The sequence below is a fragment of the Bufo bufo genome, chromosome 4 (assembly GCF_905171765.1).
Source record: "Bufo bufo chromosome 4, aBufBuf1.1, whole genome shotgun sequence".
Lineage (NCBI taxonomy): Eukaryota > Metazoa > Chordata > Amphibia > Anura > Bufonidae > Bufo > Bufo bufo.
The window spans coordinates 561,935,163-561,949,956 of NC_053392.1; positions in this window are offsets into that span (position 1 = coordinate 561,935,163).

The window sequence follows — 14,794 nt, forward strand, 5'->3', positions numbered from 1 at the left end:
AGAATCAGTCTTCATGTCAATTACCACTGGAAAAGGCCATTGTCAGATACTTTTAGGCCCCAGCACCCAGACAGAGGAGAGAGGTCCCATAGCAGAGATTCAGGCTTCATGTCATAGCAGAGAATCAGGCTTCACGTCACCCAACACTGAAACAGGCCACTGTCAGATAAGTTTAGGCCCCGGCACCCAGACAGAGGAGAGAGGTCCCATAGCAGAGAATCAGGCTTCATGTTATAGCAGAGAATCATGCTTCATGTCACCCAACACTGGAACAGGCCACTGTCAGATATGTTTAGGCCCCGGCACCCAGACAGAGGAGAGAGGTCCCAAAGCAGAGAATCAGGCTTCATGTCATAGCAGAGAATCATGCTTCATGTCACCCAACACTGGAACAGGCCACTGTCAGATATTTTTAGGCCCCAGCACCCAGACAGAGTAGAGAGGTCCCATAGCAGAGAATCAGGCTTCATGTCATAGCAGAGAATCATGCTTCATGTCACCCAACACTGAAACAGGCCACTGTCAGATATTTTTAGGCCTCGGCACCTAGACAGAGGAGAGAGGTCCCATAGCAGAGAATCAGGCTTCATGTTATAGCAGAGAATCATGCTTCATGTCACCCAACACTGGAACAGGCCACTGTCAGATATGTTTAGGCCCCGGCACCCAGACAGAGGAGAGAGGTCCCATTGCAGAGAATCAGGCTTCATGTCATAGCAGAGAATCATGCTTCATGTCACCCAACACTGGAACAGGCCACTGTCAGATATTTTTAGGCCCCGGCACCCAGACAGAGGAGAGAGGTCCCATAGCAGAGAATCAGGCTTCATGTCATAGCAGAGAATCATGCTTCATGTCACCCAACACTGAAACAGGCCACTGTCAGATATTTTTAGGCCTCGGCACCTAGACAGAGGAGAGAGGTCCCATAGCAGAGAATCAGGCTTCATGTCATAGCAGAGTATCATGCTTCATGTCACCCAACACTGGAACAGGCCACTGTCAGATATTTTTAAGCCCCGGCACCCAGACAGAGGAGAGAGGTCCCATAGCAGAGAATCAGGCTTCTTGTCATAGCAGAGAATCAGGCTTTATGTCACCCACCACTGGAACAGGCCATTGTCAGATATTTTTAGGCCCCGGCACCCAGACAGAGGAGAGAGGTCCCATAGCAGAGATTCAGGCTTCATGTCATAGCAGAGAATCAGGCTTCATGTCACCCAACACTGGAACAGGCCACTGTCAGATATTTTTAGGCCCCGGCACCCAGACAGAGGAGAGAGGTCCCATAGCAGAGAATCAGGCTTCATGTCATAGCAGAGAATCATGCTTCATGTCACCCAACACTGGAACAGGCCACTGCCAGATATGTTTAGGCCCCGGCACCCAGACAGAGGAGAGAGGTCCCATAGCAGAGAATCAGGCTTCATGTCATAGCAGAGAATCATGCTTCATGTCACCCAACACTGGAACAGGCCACTGTCAGATATTTAGGCCACGGCACCCAGACAGAGGAGAGAGGTCCCATTGCAGAGAATCAGGCTTCATGTCACCCACCACTGGAACAGGCCACTGTCAGATATTTAGGCCCCGGCACCCAAACGGAGGAGAGGTTCATTCAACTTTGGGTTGCCCCGCTATATAATGGTAAAATTAAAAAAAGAGGATTGAATGAAGTGCCCGGGAGTACAAGAATATTTTGTTAAGGGGATGTAGTTATAAATGTCTAATCTGCACAAGGGATGGACAGGTCCTGTGGGATCCATGCCTGGTTCATTTTTATGAACGTCAGCTTGTCCTCATTGGCTGTCGACAGGCGGCTGCGTTTTTCTGTAATGACGCCCCCTGCCGTGCTGAATACACGTTCAGACAAAACGCTGGCCGCCGGGCAGGCCAGCACATCCAAGGCATAAAAGGCAAGCTCTGGCCACGTGGACAATTTGGAGACCTAGAAGTTGAATGGGGCCGAATCATCAGTCAGTACGTGGATGGGTGTGCACACGTACTGTTCCACCATGTTAGTGAAATGCTGCCTCCTGCTAACAAGTTCCGTACCAGGTGGTGGTGCAGTTAGCTCCGGCGTGGTGACAAAACTTTTCCACATCTCTGCCATGCTAACCCTGCCCTCAGAGAACCTGGCCGTGACACAGCTGCGTTGGCGACCTCTTGCTCCTCCTCTGCCTTCGCCTTGGACTTCCACTTGTTCCCCTGTGACATTGGGGAATGCTCTCAGTAGCGCGTCTACCAACGTGCGTTTGTACTCGCACATCTTCCTATCATGCTCCAGTGCAGGAAGTAAGGTGGGCACATTGTCTTTGTACCGGGAATCCAGCACACGTTAAAATGTGGGCAACTCTCCTGTCGTTGCGCAGGCACTGCAGCATGTAGTCGCTCATGTGTGCCAGGCTGCCCAGAGGTAAGGACAAGCTGTCCTCTGTGGGAGGCGTATCGTCATCGTCCTGTGTTTCCCCCCAGCCACGCACCAGTGATGGGCCCGAGCTGCGTTGGGTGCCACCCCGCTGTGAACATGCTTCATCCTCATCCTCCTCCACCTCCTCCTCATCCTCGTCCTCCAGTAGTGGGCCCTGTCTGGCCACATTTGTACCTGGCCTCTGCTGTTGCAAAAAACCTCCCTCTGAGTCACTTCTAAGAGACTGGCCTGAAAGTGCTAAAAATTACCTCTCTTCCTCCTCCTCCTCCTGGGCCACCTCCTCTTCCATCATCGCGCTAAGTGTTTTCTCAAGGAGACATAGAAGTGGTATTGTAACGCTGATAACACCGTCATCGCCACTGGCCATGTTGGTGGAGTACTCGAAACAGCGCAACAGGGCACACAGGTCTCGCATGGAGGCCCAGTCATTGGTGGTGAAGTGGTGCTGTTCCGCAGTGCGACTGACCCGTGCGTGCTGCAGCTGAAACTCCACTATGGCCTGCTGCTGCTCGCACAGTCTGTCCAGCATGTGCAAGGTGGAGTTCCACCTGGTGGGCACGTCGCATATGAGGCGGTGAGCGGGAAGGCCGAAGTTACGCCGTAGCGTAGACAGGCGAGCAGCGGCAGGACGTGAACGCCGGAAGCGCGCACAGACGGACCGCACTTTATGCAGCATCTCTGACATGTCGGGGTAGTTGTGAATGAACTTCTGCACCACCAAATTCAGCACATGCGCCAGGCAAGGGATGTGCGTCAAACCGGCTAGTCCCAGAGCTGCGACGAGATTTCGCCCATTATCGCACACCACCAGGCCGGGCTTGAGGCTCACCGGCAGCAACCACTCGTCGGTCTGTTCTTCAATACCCCGCCACAACTCCTGCGCGGTGTGGGGCCTGTCCCCCAAACATATGAGTTTCAGAATGGCCTGCTGACGTTTACCCCGGGCTGAGCTGAAGTTGGTGGTGAAGGTGTGTGGCTGACTGGATGAGCAGGTGGAAGAAGAGGAGGAGAAAGCCGAGTAGGAGGAGGATGCTACAGGAGGCAAAGAATGTTGCCCTGCGATCCTTGGCGGCGGAAGGACGTGCGACAAACAGCTCTCCGCCTGGGGCCCAACCGCCACTACATTTACCCTGTGTGCAGTAAGGGAGATATAGCGTCCCTGGCCTTGCTTACTGGTCCACATATCTGTGGTTAGGTGGACCTTGCCACAGATGGCGTTCCGCAGTGCACACTTGATTTTATTGGATACTTGGTTGTGCAGGGAAGGCACGGCTCTCTTGGAGAAGTAGTGGCGGCTGGGAACAACATACTGTGGGACAGCAAGCGACATGAGCTGTTTGAAGCTGTCTGTGTCCACCAGCCTGAATGACAGCATTTCATAGGCCAGTAGTTTAGAAATGCTGGCATTCAGGGCCAGAGATCGAGGGTGGCTAGGTGGGAATTTACTCTTTCTCTCAAATGTTTGTGAGATGGAGAGCTGAACGCTGCCGTGTGACATGGTTGAGATGCTTGGTGACGGAGGTGGTGGTGTTGGTGGTACATCCTCTGTTTGCTGGGCGGCAGGTGCCAACGTTCCTCCAGAGGCGGAGGAAGAGGCCGAGGCAGCAGCAGAAGAGGTAGCAGGGGGAGCCTGAGTGAGTTCCTTGTTTTTAAGGTGTTTACTCCACTGCAGTTCATGCTTTGCATGCAGGTGCCTGGTCATGCAGGTTGTGCTAAGGTTCAGAACGTTAATGCCTCGCTTCAGGCTCTGATGGCACAGCGCGCAAACCACTCGGGTCTTGTCGTCAGCACATTGTTTGAAGAACTGCCACGCCAGGGAACTCCTTGTAGCTGCCTTTGGGGTGCTCGGTCCCAGATGGCGGTGGCCAGTAGCAGAAGAACTCTCTTGGCGGCTGGTGTTCTGCTTTTGCCCACTACTCCCTCTTTTGCTACGCTGTTGGCTCGGTCTCACCACTGCCTCTTCCTCCGAACTCTGAAAGTCAGTGGCACGACCTTCATTCCATGTGGGGTCTAGGACCTCATCGTCTTCCACCCAGTCTTCCTCCCTGACCTCCTGTTCAGTCTGCACACTGCAGAAAGACGCAGCAGTTGGCACCTGTGTTTCATCTTCAGAGACGTGCTGAGGTGGTATTCCCATGTCCTCATCATCAGGAAACATAAGTGATTGTGCGTCAGTGCATTCTATGTCTTCCACCGCGGGGGAAGGGCTAGGTGGATGTTCTTGGGAAACCCTGCCAGCAGAGTCTTCAAACAGCATAAGAGACTGCTACATAACTTGAGGCTCAGACAGTTTCCCTGATATGCATGGGGGTGATGTGACAGACTGATGGGCATGGTTTTCAGGTGCCATCTGTGCGCTTTCTGCAGAAGACTGGGTGGGAGATAATGTGAACGTGCTGGATCTATTGTCGGCCACCCAATTGACTAATGCCTGTACCTGCTCAGGCCTTACCATCCTTAGAACGGCATTGGGCCCCACCAAATATCGCTGTAAATTCTGGCGGCTACTGGGACCTGAGGTAGTTGGTACACTAGGACGTGTGGCTGTGGCAGAACGGCCACATCCTCTCCCGGCACCAGAGGGTCCACTAACACCACCACGACCATGTCCGCGTCCCTTACTAGATGTTTTCCTCATTGTTACCGTTCACCACAATAAGAAAAAAATTATTTGGCCCAATGTATTGAATTCAAATTCAGGCCTTTTTTTACAGGCACCTAACACTATCTGGCTATCTACTTAGGTACCGTATTACACTAATACAGGCACAGCAGTAACCACAGATTTAGCTGAATATAAATTGCAGGCCTAGTATTTGGGCGCTGGATGACAGGTATACGTTTACGGACAGAATTAGACTTGGGGATGCACGGTAGCGTTTGAAGTTATTGAGAATGACCTTATCCGCACCTTCAATCTAATATACCCTTTTATGGATAGATTTAAACTTGGCCTGATACAGCAGAAACCACTGATTTAGGGAATTGCTAAGTTGGGAATTGTATTTCAACCCAGAAAAAAATATATCCTTTGCCAGACAGCAGACAGTATTACAATTGGCTAGCCGCAGCTGAAACACCAGATTTAGGGTACTGCTATTTTGGCAATTGTATTTCACCCCTCAATAAAATAGCAAGCACAGCCGAGCCCCTGATGTAGGATATAGCAACAAAAAAAAACACACTATTGATGGTTAAATGAACTTGGTGGCAGCTTGTGCTGGCGCACCACAAGACATAAAATGGCCACCGATCACCCCAGAAAAAAGTGACAGAAAAACGCTCTGGGCAGCCTTAAAACAGTGAGCAATTGAATAGCAGAGGTTGAATGATACACAGCTGTACATCGATCACTTCAGTAATTGTTTTTGAAGACTAAATCACTGCCTAATCTCGCCCTAACAGCAGCAGCTGCATCCTCTCCCTACACTGATCAGAGCAGAGTGACGTGCGGCGCTACGTGACTCCAGCTTAAATAGAGGCTGGGTCACATGCTGCACTGGCCAATCACAGCCATGCCAATAGTAGGCATGGCTGTGATGGCCTCTTGGTGCAAGTAGTATGACACTTGTTGATTGGCTGCTTTGCAGCCTTTCAAAAAGCGCCAAGAAAGCGCCGAACACCGAACTTGAACCCGGACTTTTACGAAAATGTTCGGGTTCGGGTCCGTGTCACGAACACCCCAAAGTTAGGTACGAACCCGAACTATACAGTTCGGGTTCGCTCATCCCTAACCATGAGCTACTATTACATCAAGGAGATCATGATGGCACTACAACATTATGCCTGCTGGAGGATCTGCCTCAGCTGTTGGCATCAGAGTAAAAGGTTCTAGCAGTTTAAGCAGGGTTCACTTGCATTAGGGTATTCCATTATAGGTTCTGTTTACAATGGAATATAATGGAATTCATAGATGGAATGCAAAACGGAAGCCTTTAAGAGGCATTCCGTTTTGATCCATCATAAGTCTATGAGCAAGCATAACCGATCCATCTGGTTTCCGTTATGCAAGATGGAAATCAAAGTTCTGTTGACTGATTCTTTTTTGAAAAAGGCTGTTACAACATGTCAAAAATTACATTATTCTAAAGGGGTTAATTATTAGAAATAATAATAATAACATACTAAATTAATATATTTTGGAATTGCTGTAAAATTCTTGGCCTATTCTCCTATCATGAGAGATTGATAAGCTCAGGCAGTAGTGCCTTTCAGTGGATAATATAAAATATTACTAAGTAAATGCGGTTACAGTATGTAAACAAACTGAATTTGTGTTACTTATGGCTATGACATTATTTTTATAATTGAATAAGAGCAAAGCAGCAAAAGTTAGCTAGCTGGAGGCAATTTTAAATAGGTGTTATTCCCCAGTAGAACTCCATATAATTTGCTGACTATTCAGAGTTTATATGTCCTTGTATAGCAGAGGCTACAGAGATTAAATACTTCATATTTACAAGAAAATTTAAAAAAGGGTTTTCATTTTGGCAGAAAAATCAGCAGAAATAATGTCTATTTGTCTGAGGTGCTGTATACATTCAATCTAGAATATTATTAAGGATGTAAATGGGGGTCCACTATGTTATACAAAATATCAAATAGAACAATCAGGCCTCATGCATAAGGCCGAGCAGGCCTCATGCCTCATGCAATCAGGCCTCATGCACACGGCCTGCTAACAACGGGTCCACAGCACCAGCCGTGTGCTCCCCGCATCATTCACTTAACTTGAATGGGTCCGCAATCCAGAGATGTTGTGTGGAACGGAGGCACTGAAACCCACAGAAGCACTATGGTTTACTTCCATAGTGTTTCTGTCCGTGCCTGCGCACCGCAAAAAAAAAATAGAACATGGTCTATTTTTTTTACGGTGCGGACGGATCACGGACCCATTCAAGTTGAATGGCCGCCGCATGGATGTCAGTCTTCGTCTGTGAGGGAATGTCCCTCTACAGATGATTCCCTACCATACCAGCAGATTAATATGGTGCATATCTCACGCAGCCTAGTTAATCTTGCGCATGCACATTTACTTCGAGTATTGACGCATTCTCAGATGATATGTCTACAAAAACGAATCAGCGTATATGCACCCATTGCTAAAAGTTATATAGCGGTGCATGCAAATTCATTGATGCAGATTCATAGACATATCATCCACATACACTCACCTAAAGAATTATTAGGAACACCATACTAATATGGTGTTGGACCCCCTTTTGCCTTCAGAACTGCCTTAATTCTACGTGGCATTGATTCAACAAGGTGCTGATAGCATTCTTTAGAAATGTTGGCCCATATTGATAGGATAGCATCTTGCAGTTGATGGAGATTTGAGGGATGCACATCCAGGGCACGAAGCTCCCGTTCCACCACATCCCAAAGATGCTCTATTGGGTTGAGATCTGGGGGCCATTTTAGTACAGTGAACTCCTTGTCATGTTCAAGAAACCAATTTGAAATGATTCAAGCTTTGTGACATGGTGCATTATCCTGCCGGAAGTAGCCATCAGAGGATGGATACATGTTCTCATTCTGTTTACGCCAAATTCGGACTCTACCATTTGAATGTCTCAACAGAAATCGAGACTCATCAGACCAGGCAACATTTTTCCAGTCTTCAACAGTCCAATTTTGGTGAGCTCGTTCAAATTGTAGCCTCTTTTTCCTATTTGTAGTGGAGATCAGTGGTACCCGGTGGGGTCTTCTGCTGTTGTAGCCCATCTGCCTCAAGGTTGTGCGTGTTGTGGCTTCACAAATGCTTTGCTGCATACCTCGGTTGTAACGAGTGGTTATTTCAGTCAACGTTGCTCTTCTATCAGCTTGAATCAGTCGGCCCATTCTCCTCTGACCTCTAGCATCCACAAGGCATTTTTGCCCACAGGACTGCCGCATACTGGATGTTTTTCCCTTTTCACACCATTCTTTGTAAACCCAAGAAATGGTTGTGCGTGAAAATCCCAGTAACTGAGCAGATTGTGAAATACTCAGACCGGCCCGTCTGGCACCAACAACCATGCCACGCTCAAAATTGCTTAAATCACCTTTCTTTCCCATTCTGACATTAAGTTTGGAGTTCAGGAGATTGTCTTGACCAGGACCACACCCCTAAATGCATTGAAGCAACTGCCATGTGATTGGTTGACTATATAATTGCATTAATGAGAAATAGAACAGGTGTTCCTAATAATTCTTTAGGTGAGTGTATATCCCCTATATCATTTGTTTTAAAAAAAACAGGTATATAGAACCCCTTGATGAGGATTTGCTGGAAGCCGGTATATCAAACCCCTTATATAATATTTGGTGGTAGCTGGTGTATCGCAGGTCTCAATCAATATTTGGTGGAAGCCGGTATATAAATCCCCTCTATCAGTATTTTGTGGAAACAGGTATATAGAACCCCTTAATGAGTATTTGCTGGAATCCGGTATATTAAACCCCTTATTCAATATTTGGTGGAAGCTGGTGTATCGCACGCCTCAATCAATATTTGGTGAAAGCCGGTATTTCAATCCCTTCTATCACTATTTTGTAGAAACAGGTATATAGAACCCATTGATGAATATTTGCTGGAAACTGGTATATCAAACCCCTTAATCAATATTTGTTGGAAGCCGGTGTATCGTAGGCCTCAATCAATATTTGGTTTAAGCCGGTATATCAATCCCCTATATCAGTATTTTTTCAAACAGGTATATAGAACCCTTTAATGAGTATTTGCTGGTACCTGGTAAATCAAACCCCTTAATCAATATTTGGTGGAAGCCAGTGTATCGCAAGCCTCAATCAATATTTGTTGGAAGCCGGTATATCGATCCCCTCTATCAGTATTTGTGGAAACTGGTATTTAGAACCCCTTAATGAGTATTTGCTGGAAGCCGGTAAGTTAAACCCCTCATTCAATATTTGGTTGAAGCTGGTTTATCGCACGCCTTAATCAATAATTGGTGGAAGCCGGTGTATTGTATGCCTCAATCAATATTTGGTGGAAGTCGGTATATAAATCCCCTCTATCACTATTTTGTGGAAACAGGCATATAGAACCCATTAATGAATATTTGCTGGAAACTGGTATATCAAACCCCTTAATCAATATTTGTTGGAAGGCAGTGTATCGTAGGCCTTAACCACCTCCGGACCGCCTAACCCAGGATTGCGTTCCGGAGGTGGCAGCGCTGCGCAGAGTCACGCATATACGCGTCATCTCGCGAGACGCGAGATTTCGCTCAAAGCCGGCCCGCGCATGCGCATCGCGGGCCGGCAAAATTAAAAGAAGTATTTTGTCACCAGCCTGCCAGCAACGATCATTGGCTGGCAGGCTGGCGATTTTCAAAAAATCCAATCCAAAGTCATATAACAGATCATATTAGTAAATATGATCTGTTATATGGCTTCTCTGCTCCTGTGCTGGTCCTTTTCGTCATTTGGATCCAGCACAGGAGCAGACTGAACTGTGAGTACACCAACACTACACCTTAGCCCCAGATCACCCACCTGCACCCCAATTAACCCTTTGATCACCCCTTTGATCGCCCCTGTCAATCACTAGTGAAAGGAAAAAAAGTGATCAGTGTAAACTGTCACTTTTTTTTTTTCACTGGTATTGGCTGTTAGGTTTTAGGGATAGTTTAGGCCCCTTGGTTAGGTAGTTAGCGTCAGTTAGCGCCCACCCCACCGCACCGCAGTCACTTTTATTCGCTGTTTAGCGTATCGCTAATCTGCATTTGTACTTTTATAGTATCTGTAAGTGATCAAAACTGATCACGGTCAGATCTATAATAGTATTAGTGTCACCTTAGCTCGCCCTCCACCCAAAACGCAGTGTTTGCCTGATCAGGCCTGATCGGTCGCCCACACGTGCGTTCACCCACGCCCGCCCCACCGCAGTGACAAAAAATATATATTTTTTGATCACTGCACATTCATTTTACACGCACTGCGGCGATAAAAAAATCAGTTTTGATATTTTTTATCAACCGCAGCAGCCTCCGGTACTTCGCTAGCCTCCCCTTTGTAAGACAGGTTTGCTTTTTTTCTTGGGTAGTCTCAGGGAATACCCCTAAATTTAGTAGTCCAAAATGTCAAACAGGGGGTATTCTTCTGAAGAGGCCTACAGGATTCTGACCCAGTCGGATGAGGAGTGGGAACCCTCATCTGACGAATCTAGCGGGTCAGAATATGAACCTGTGGAAAGCAGTGGCTCTCTGACCCAAAGTTCGGACGAGGAGGTGGAGGTCCCTGGCAGCACCAGGCGTACCCGGCCCCATGTCGCTAGACCACAGGTTACGCAGGATCCGCTTCAAGAGCAACAGAGTGGGGCTGTCGCTGCCGGATCACGTGGTGAGGCATACACCAGCAGCGCAGCCCTTCCTGGACCTAGTACCAGCACTGCCGTACAACCTGGTGAAGTAGCGAGCACCAGAAGGGCAGTTGAAGCTGGTACGGTGGCACGTGCACTAGTTACCCCGTCGCAGCCACCGCACAGACAGGCCCGTAGAGCCCCTAGAGTCCCTGAGGTGCTGGCAAATCCTGATTGGCAGTCACCAACTTCAGCCGCACCAGTAGTTCCCCCTTTCACCGCCCAGTCTGGAGTTCGGGTTGAGACGGCTCAAATCGGTTCGGCCCTGGGATTTTTTGAGCTGTTCTTGACTGCGGAGCTCTTGGACTTAGTCGTGGCAGAGACCAACCAGTATGCCACACAATTTATAACCGCAAACCCGGGAAGTTATTATGCCCAGCCTTTCCGGTGGAAACCAGTCCAAGTTTCCGAACTTAAAATTTTTTTGGGCCTTCTCCTTAACATGGGCCTGACAAAAAAGCATGAATTGCGGTCATATTGGTCAACGCACCCAATTCATCACATGCCCATGTTCTCTGCTGCTATGTCCAGGACACGATTTGAGACCATCCTCCGTTTTCTGCATTTTAGCGACAACACCACCTCCCGTCCCAGAGGCCACCCTGCTTTTGACCGGCTCCACAAAATTCGGCCCCTCATAGACCATTTCAACCTGAAATTTGCAGATTTGTATACCCCTGAGCAAAACATCTGCGTAGACGAGTCCCTAATACATTTTACCAGGCGCCTTGGCTTCAAACAATACATCCCAAGCAAGCGTGCCCCTCGATTGATGTGAATGGAGAAATCTGGTTTGCCAGGGCATACGAGCTGAAGTGGGTATGGATGTTGGGCGGAGCTCCTATGTCCTGGCAGACGCCTTTCCCCTCCTTTTTCTTTTTTTGGCAGAGATTTTTTCATCCACATTGATCGATGCGAATGAAGAAATCTGTGCCGTTCATTTTTTTCTTTCAGCCCAGAGGCTGAACAGAAAAAAAAAATCTCATTACCCGTATGCTCAATATAAGGAGAACAGCAGAAACTCCTAATGCTGGGCATACATGTAATGATTGCGGAGACCCTCAAATGCCAGGGCAGTACAAACACCCCACAAATAACACCATTTTGGAAATAAGACACCCCAAGGTATTTGCTGAGGGGCATATTGAGTCCATGAAAGATTGAAATTTTTGGGGGGTCTTTTTACATATACCCATGCTGGGTGAGATAAATATCTTGGTCAAATGCCAACTTTGTATAAAAAAATGGGAAAAGTTGTCTTTTGCCAAGATATTTCTCTCACTCAGCATGGGTATATGTAAAATGACACCCCAAAACACATTCCCCACCTTCTCCTGAGTACGGAGATACCAGATGTGTGACACTTTTTTGCAGCCTAGGTGGGCAAAGGGGCCCATATTCCAAAGAGCACCTTTCGGATTTCACAGGTCATTTTTTACAGAATTTGATTTCAAACTCCTTACCACACATTTGGGCCCCTAGAATGCCAGGGCAGTATAACTACCCCACAAGTGACCCCATTTTGGAAAGAAGAGACCCCAAGGTATTCGCTGATGGGCATAGTGAGTTCATAGAACTTTTTATTTTTTGTCACAAGTTAGTGGAATATGAGACTTTGTAAGAAAAAAAAAAAAAATCATCATTTTCCGCTAACTTGTGACAAAAAATAAAAAGTTCTATGAACTCACTATGCCCATCAGCGAATACCTTAGGGTGTGTACTTTCCGAAATGGGGTCATTTGTGGGGTGTTTGTACTGTCTGGGCATTGTAGAACCTCAGGAAACATGACAGGTGCTCAGAAAGTCAGAGCTGCTTCAAAAAGCGGAAATTCACATTTTTGTACCATAGTTTGTAAACGCTATAACTTTTACCCAAACCATTTTTTTTTTACCCAAACATTTTTTTTTATCAAAGACATGTAGAACAATAAATTTAGAGCAAAATTTATATATGGATGTAGTTTTTTTTGCAAAATTTGACAACTGAAAGTGGAAAATGTCATTTTTTTGCAAAAAAATCGTTAAATTTCGATTAATAACAAAAAAAGTAAAAATGTCAGCAGCAAAGAAATACCACCAAATGAAAGCTCTATTAGTGAGAAGAAAAGGAGGTAAAATTCATTTGGGTGGTAAGTTGCATGACCGAGCAATAAATGGTGAAAATAGTGTAGGTCAGAAGTGTAAAAAGTGGCCTGGTCTTTCAGGGTGTTTAAGCACTGGGGGCTGAAGTGGTTAATTAATATTTGGTGGAAGGCGGTATATCAATCCACTATATCAGTATTTTTTGGTGGAAACCGGTATATAAATCCCTCTATCAGTATTTTGTGAAAACAGGTATATAGAACTCTTTAATGAGTATTTGCTGGAAGCTTGTATATCAAACCCATTAATCAATAAGAAGCTGGTGTATCGCAGGCCTCAATCAATATTTGATATATATCTATCCCCTGTATTAGAATTTTGTGGAAACAGGTATATAGAAACCCTTGATGAGTATTTGCTGGATGCAAGTATATCTAACCCCTTAATAAATATTTGGTGGAAGCCGGTGTATCACAGGCCTCAATCAATATTTGGTGGAAGCCGGTATATCAATCCACTCTATTAGTATTTTGTGAAAACAGTTATATAGAACCCCTTAATGAGTTTTTGCTGGAAACTGGTATATCAAACCCCTTAATCAATATTTGGTGGAAAAGGGTGCATCGCAGGCCTCATTCAATTTTTAGTGGAAGCCGGTATATAAATCCCCTCTATCAGTATTTTGTGGAAACTGGTATACAGAACCCCTTAACGAGTATTTGCTGGAAGCTGGAATATCAAACCCCTTAACCACTTCAGCCCCCCTAGCTTAACCACCCTTAATGACCAGGCCACTTTTTACACTTCTGCACTACACTAATTTCACCGTTTATTGCTCGGTCATGCAAATTACCACCCAAATGAATTTTACCTCCTTTTCTTCTCACTAATAGAGCTTTCATTTGGTGGTATTTCATTGCTGCTGACATTTTTACTTTTTTTTGTTATTAATCGAAATTTAACGAAATTTTTGCAAAAAAATGACATTTTTCACTTTCAGTTGTAATTTATTTTTTAAAAAAACGACATCCATATATAAATTTTTCTCTAAATTTATTGTTCTACGTGTCTTTGATAAAAAAAAAATGTTTGGGTAAAAAAAAAAAGGTTTGGGTAAAAGTTATAGCGTTTACAAACTATGGTACAAAAATGTGAATTTCCGCTTTTTGAAGCAGCTCTGACTTTCTGAGCCCCTGTCATGTTTCCTGAGGTTCTACAATGCCCAGACAGTAGAAAAACCCCACAAATGACCCCATTTCGGAAAGTAGACACCCTAAGGTATTCGCTGATGGGCATAGTGAGTTCATAGAACTTTTTATTTTTTGTCACAAGTTAGCGGAAAATGATGAATTATTATATATTTTTTTTCCTTACAAAGTCTCATATTCCACTAACTTGTGACAAAAAATAAAAACTTCCATGAACTCACTATGCCCATCATGAAATACCTTGGGGTGTCTTCTTTCCAAAATGGGGTCACTTGTGGGGTAGTTATACTGCCCTGGCATTTTAGGGGCCCAAATGCTTGCAAAGTAATTTGAAATCAAAATCTGTAAAAAATGGCCGGTGAAATCCGAAAGGTTCTCTTTGGAATGTGGGCCCCTTTGCCCACCTAGGCTGCAATATAGTGTCACACAGGTGGTATCGCCGTACTCTGGAGCAGTTGTGGAATGTGTTTTGAGGTGTAATTTTACATATACCCATGCTGGGTGAGATAAATATCTTGGTCAAATGCCAACTTTGTATAAAAAAATGGGAAAAGTTGTCTTTTGCCAAGATATTTCTCTCAAATATGACATGCCAAAACACATTGCCCAACTTCTCCTGAGTACGGCGATACCAGATGTGTGACACTTTTTTGCAGCCTAGATGTGCAAAGGGGCCCACATTCCAAAGAGAACCTTTCGGATTTCACA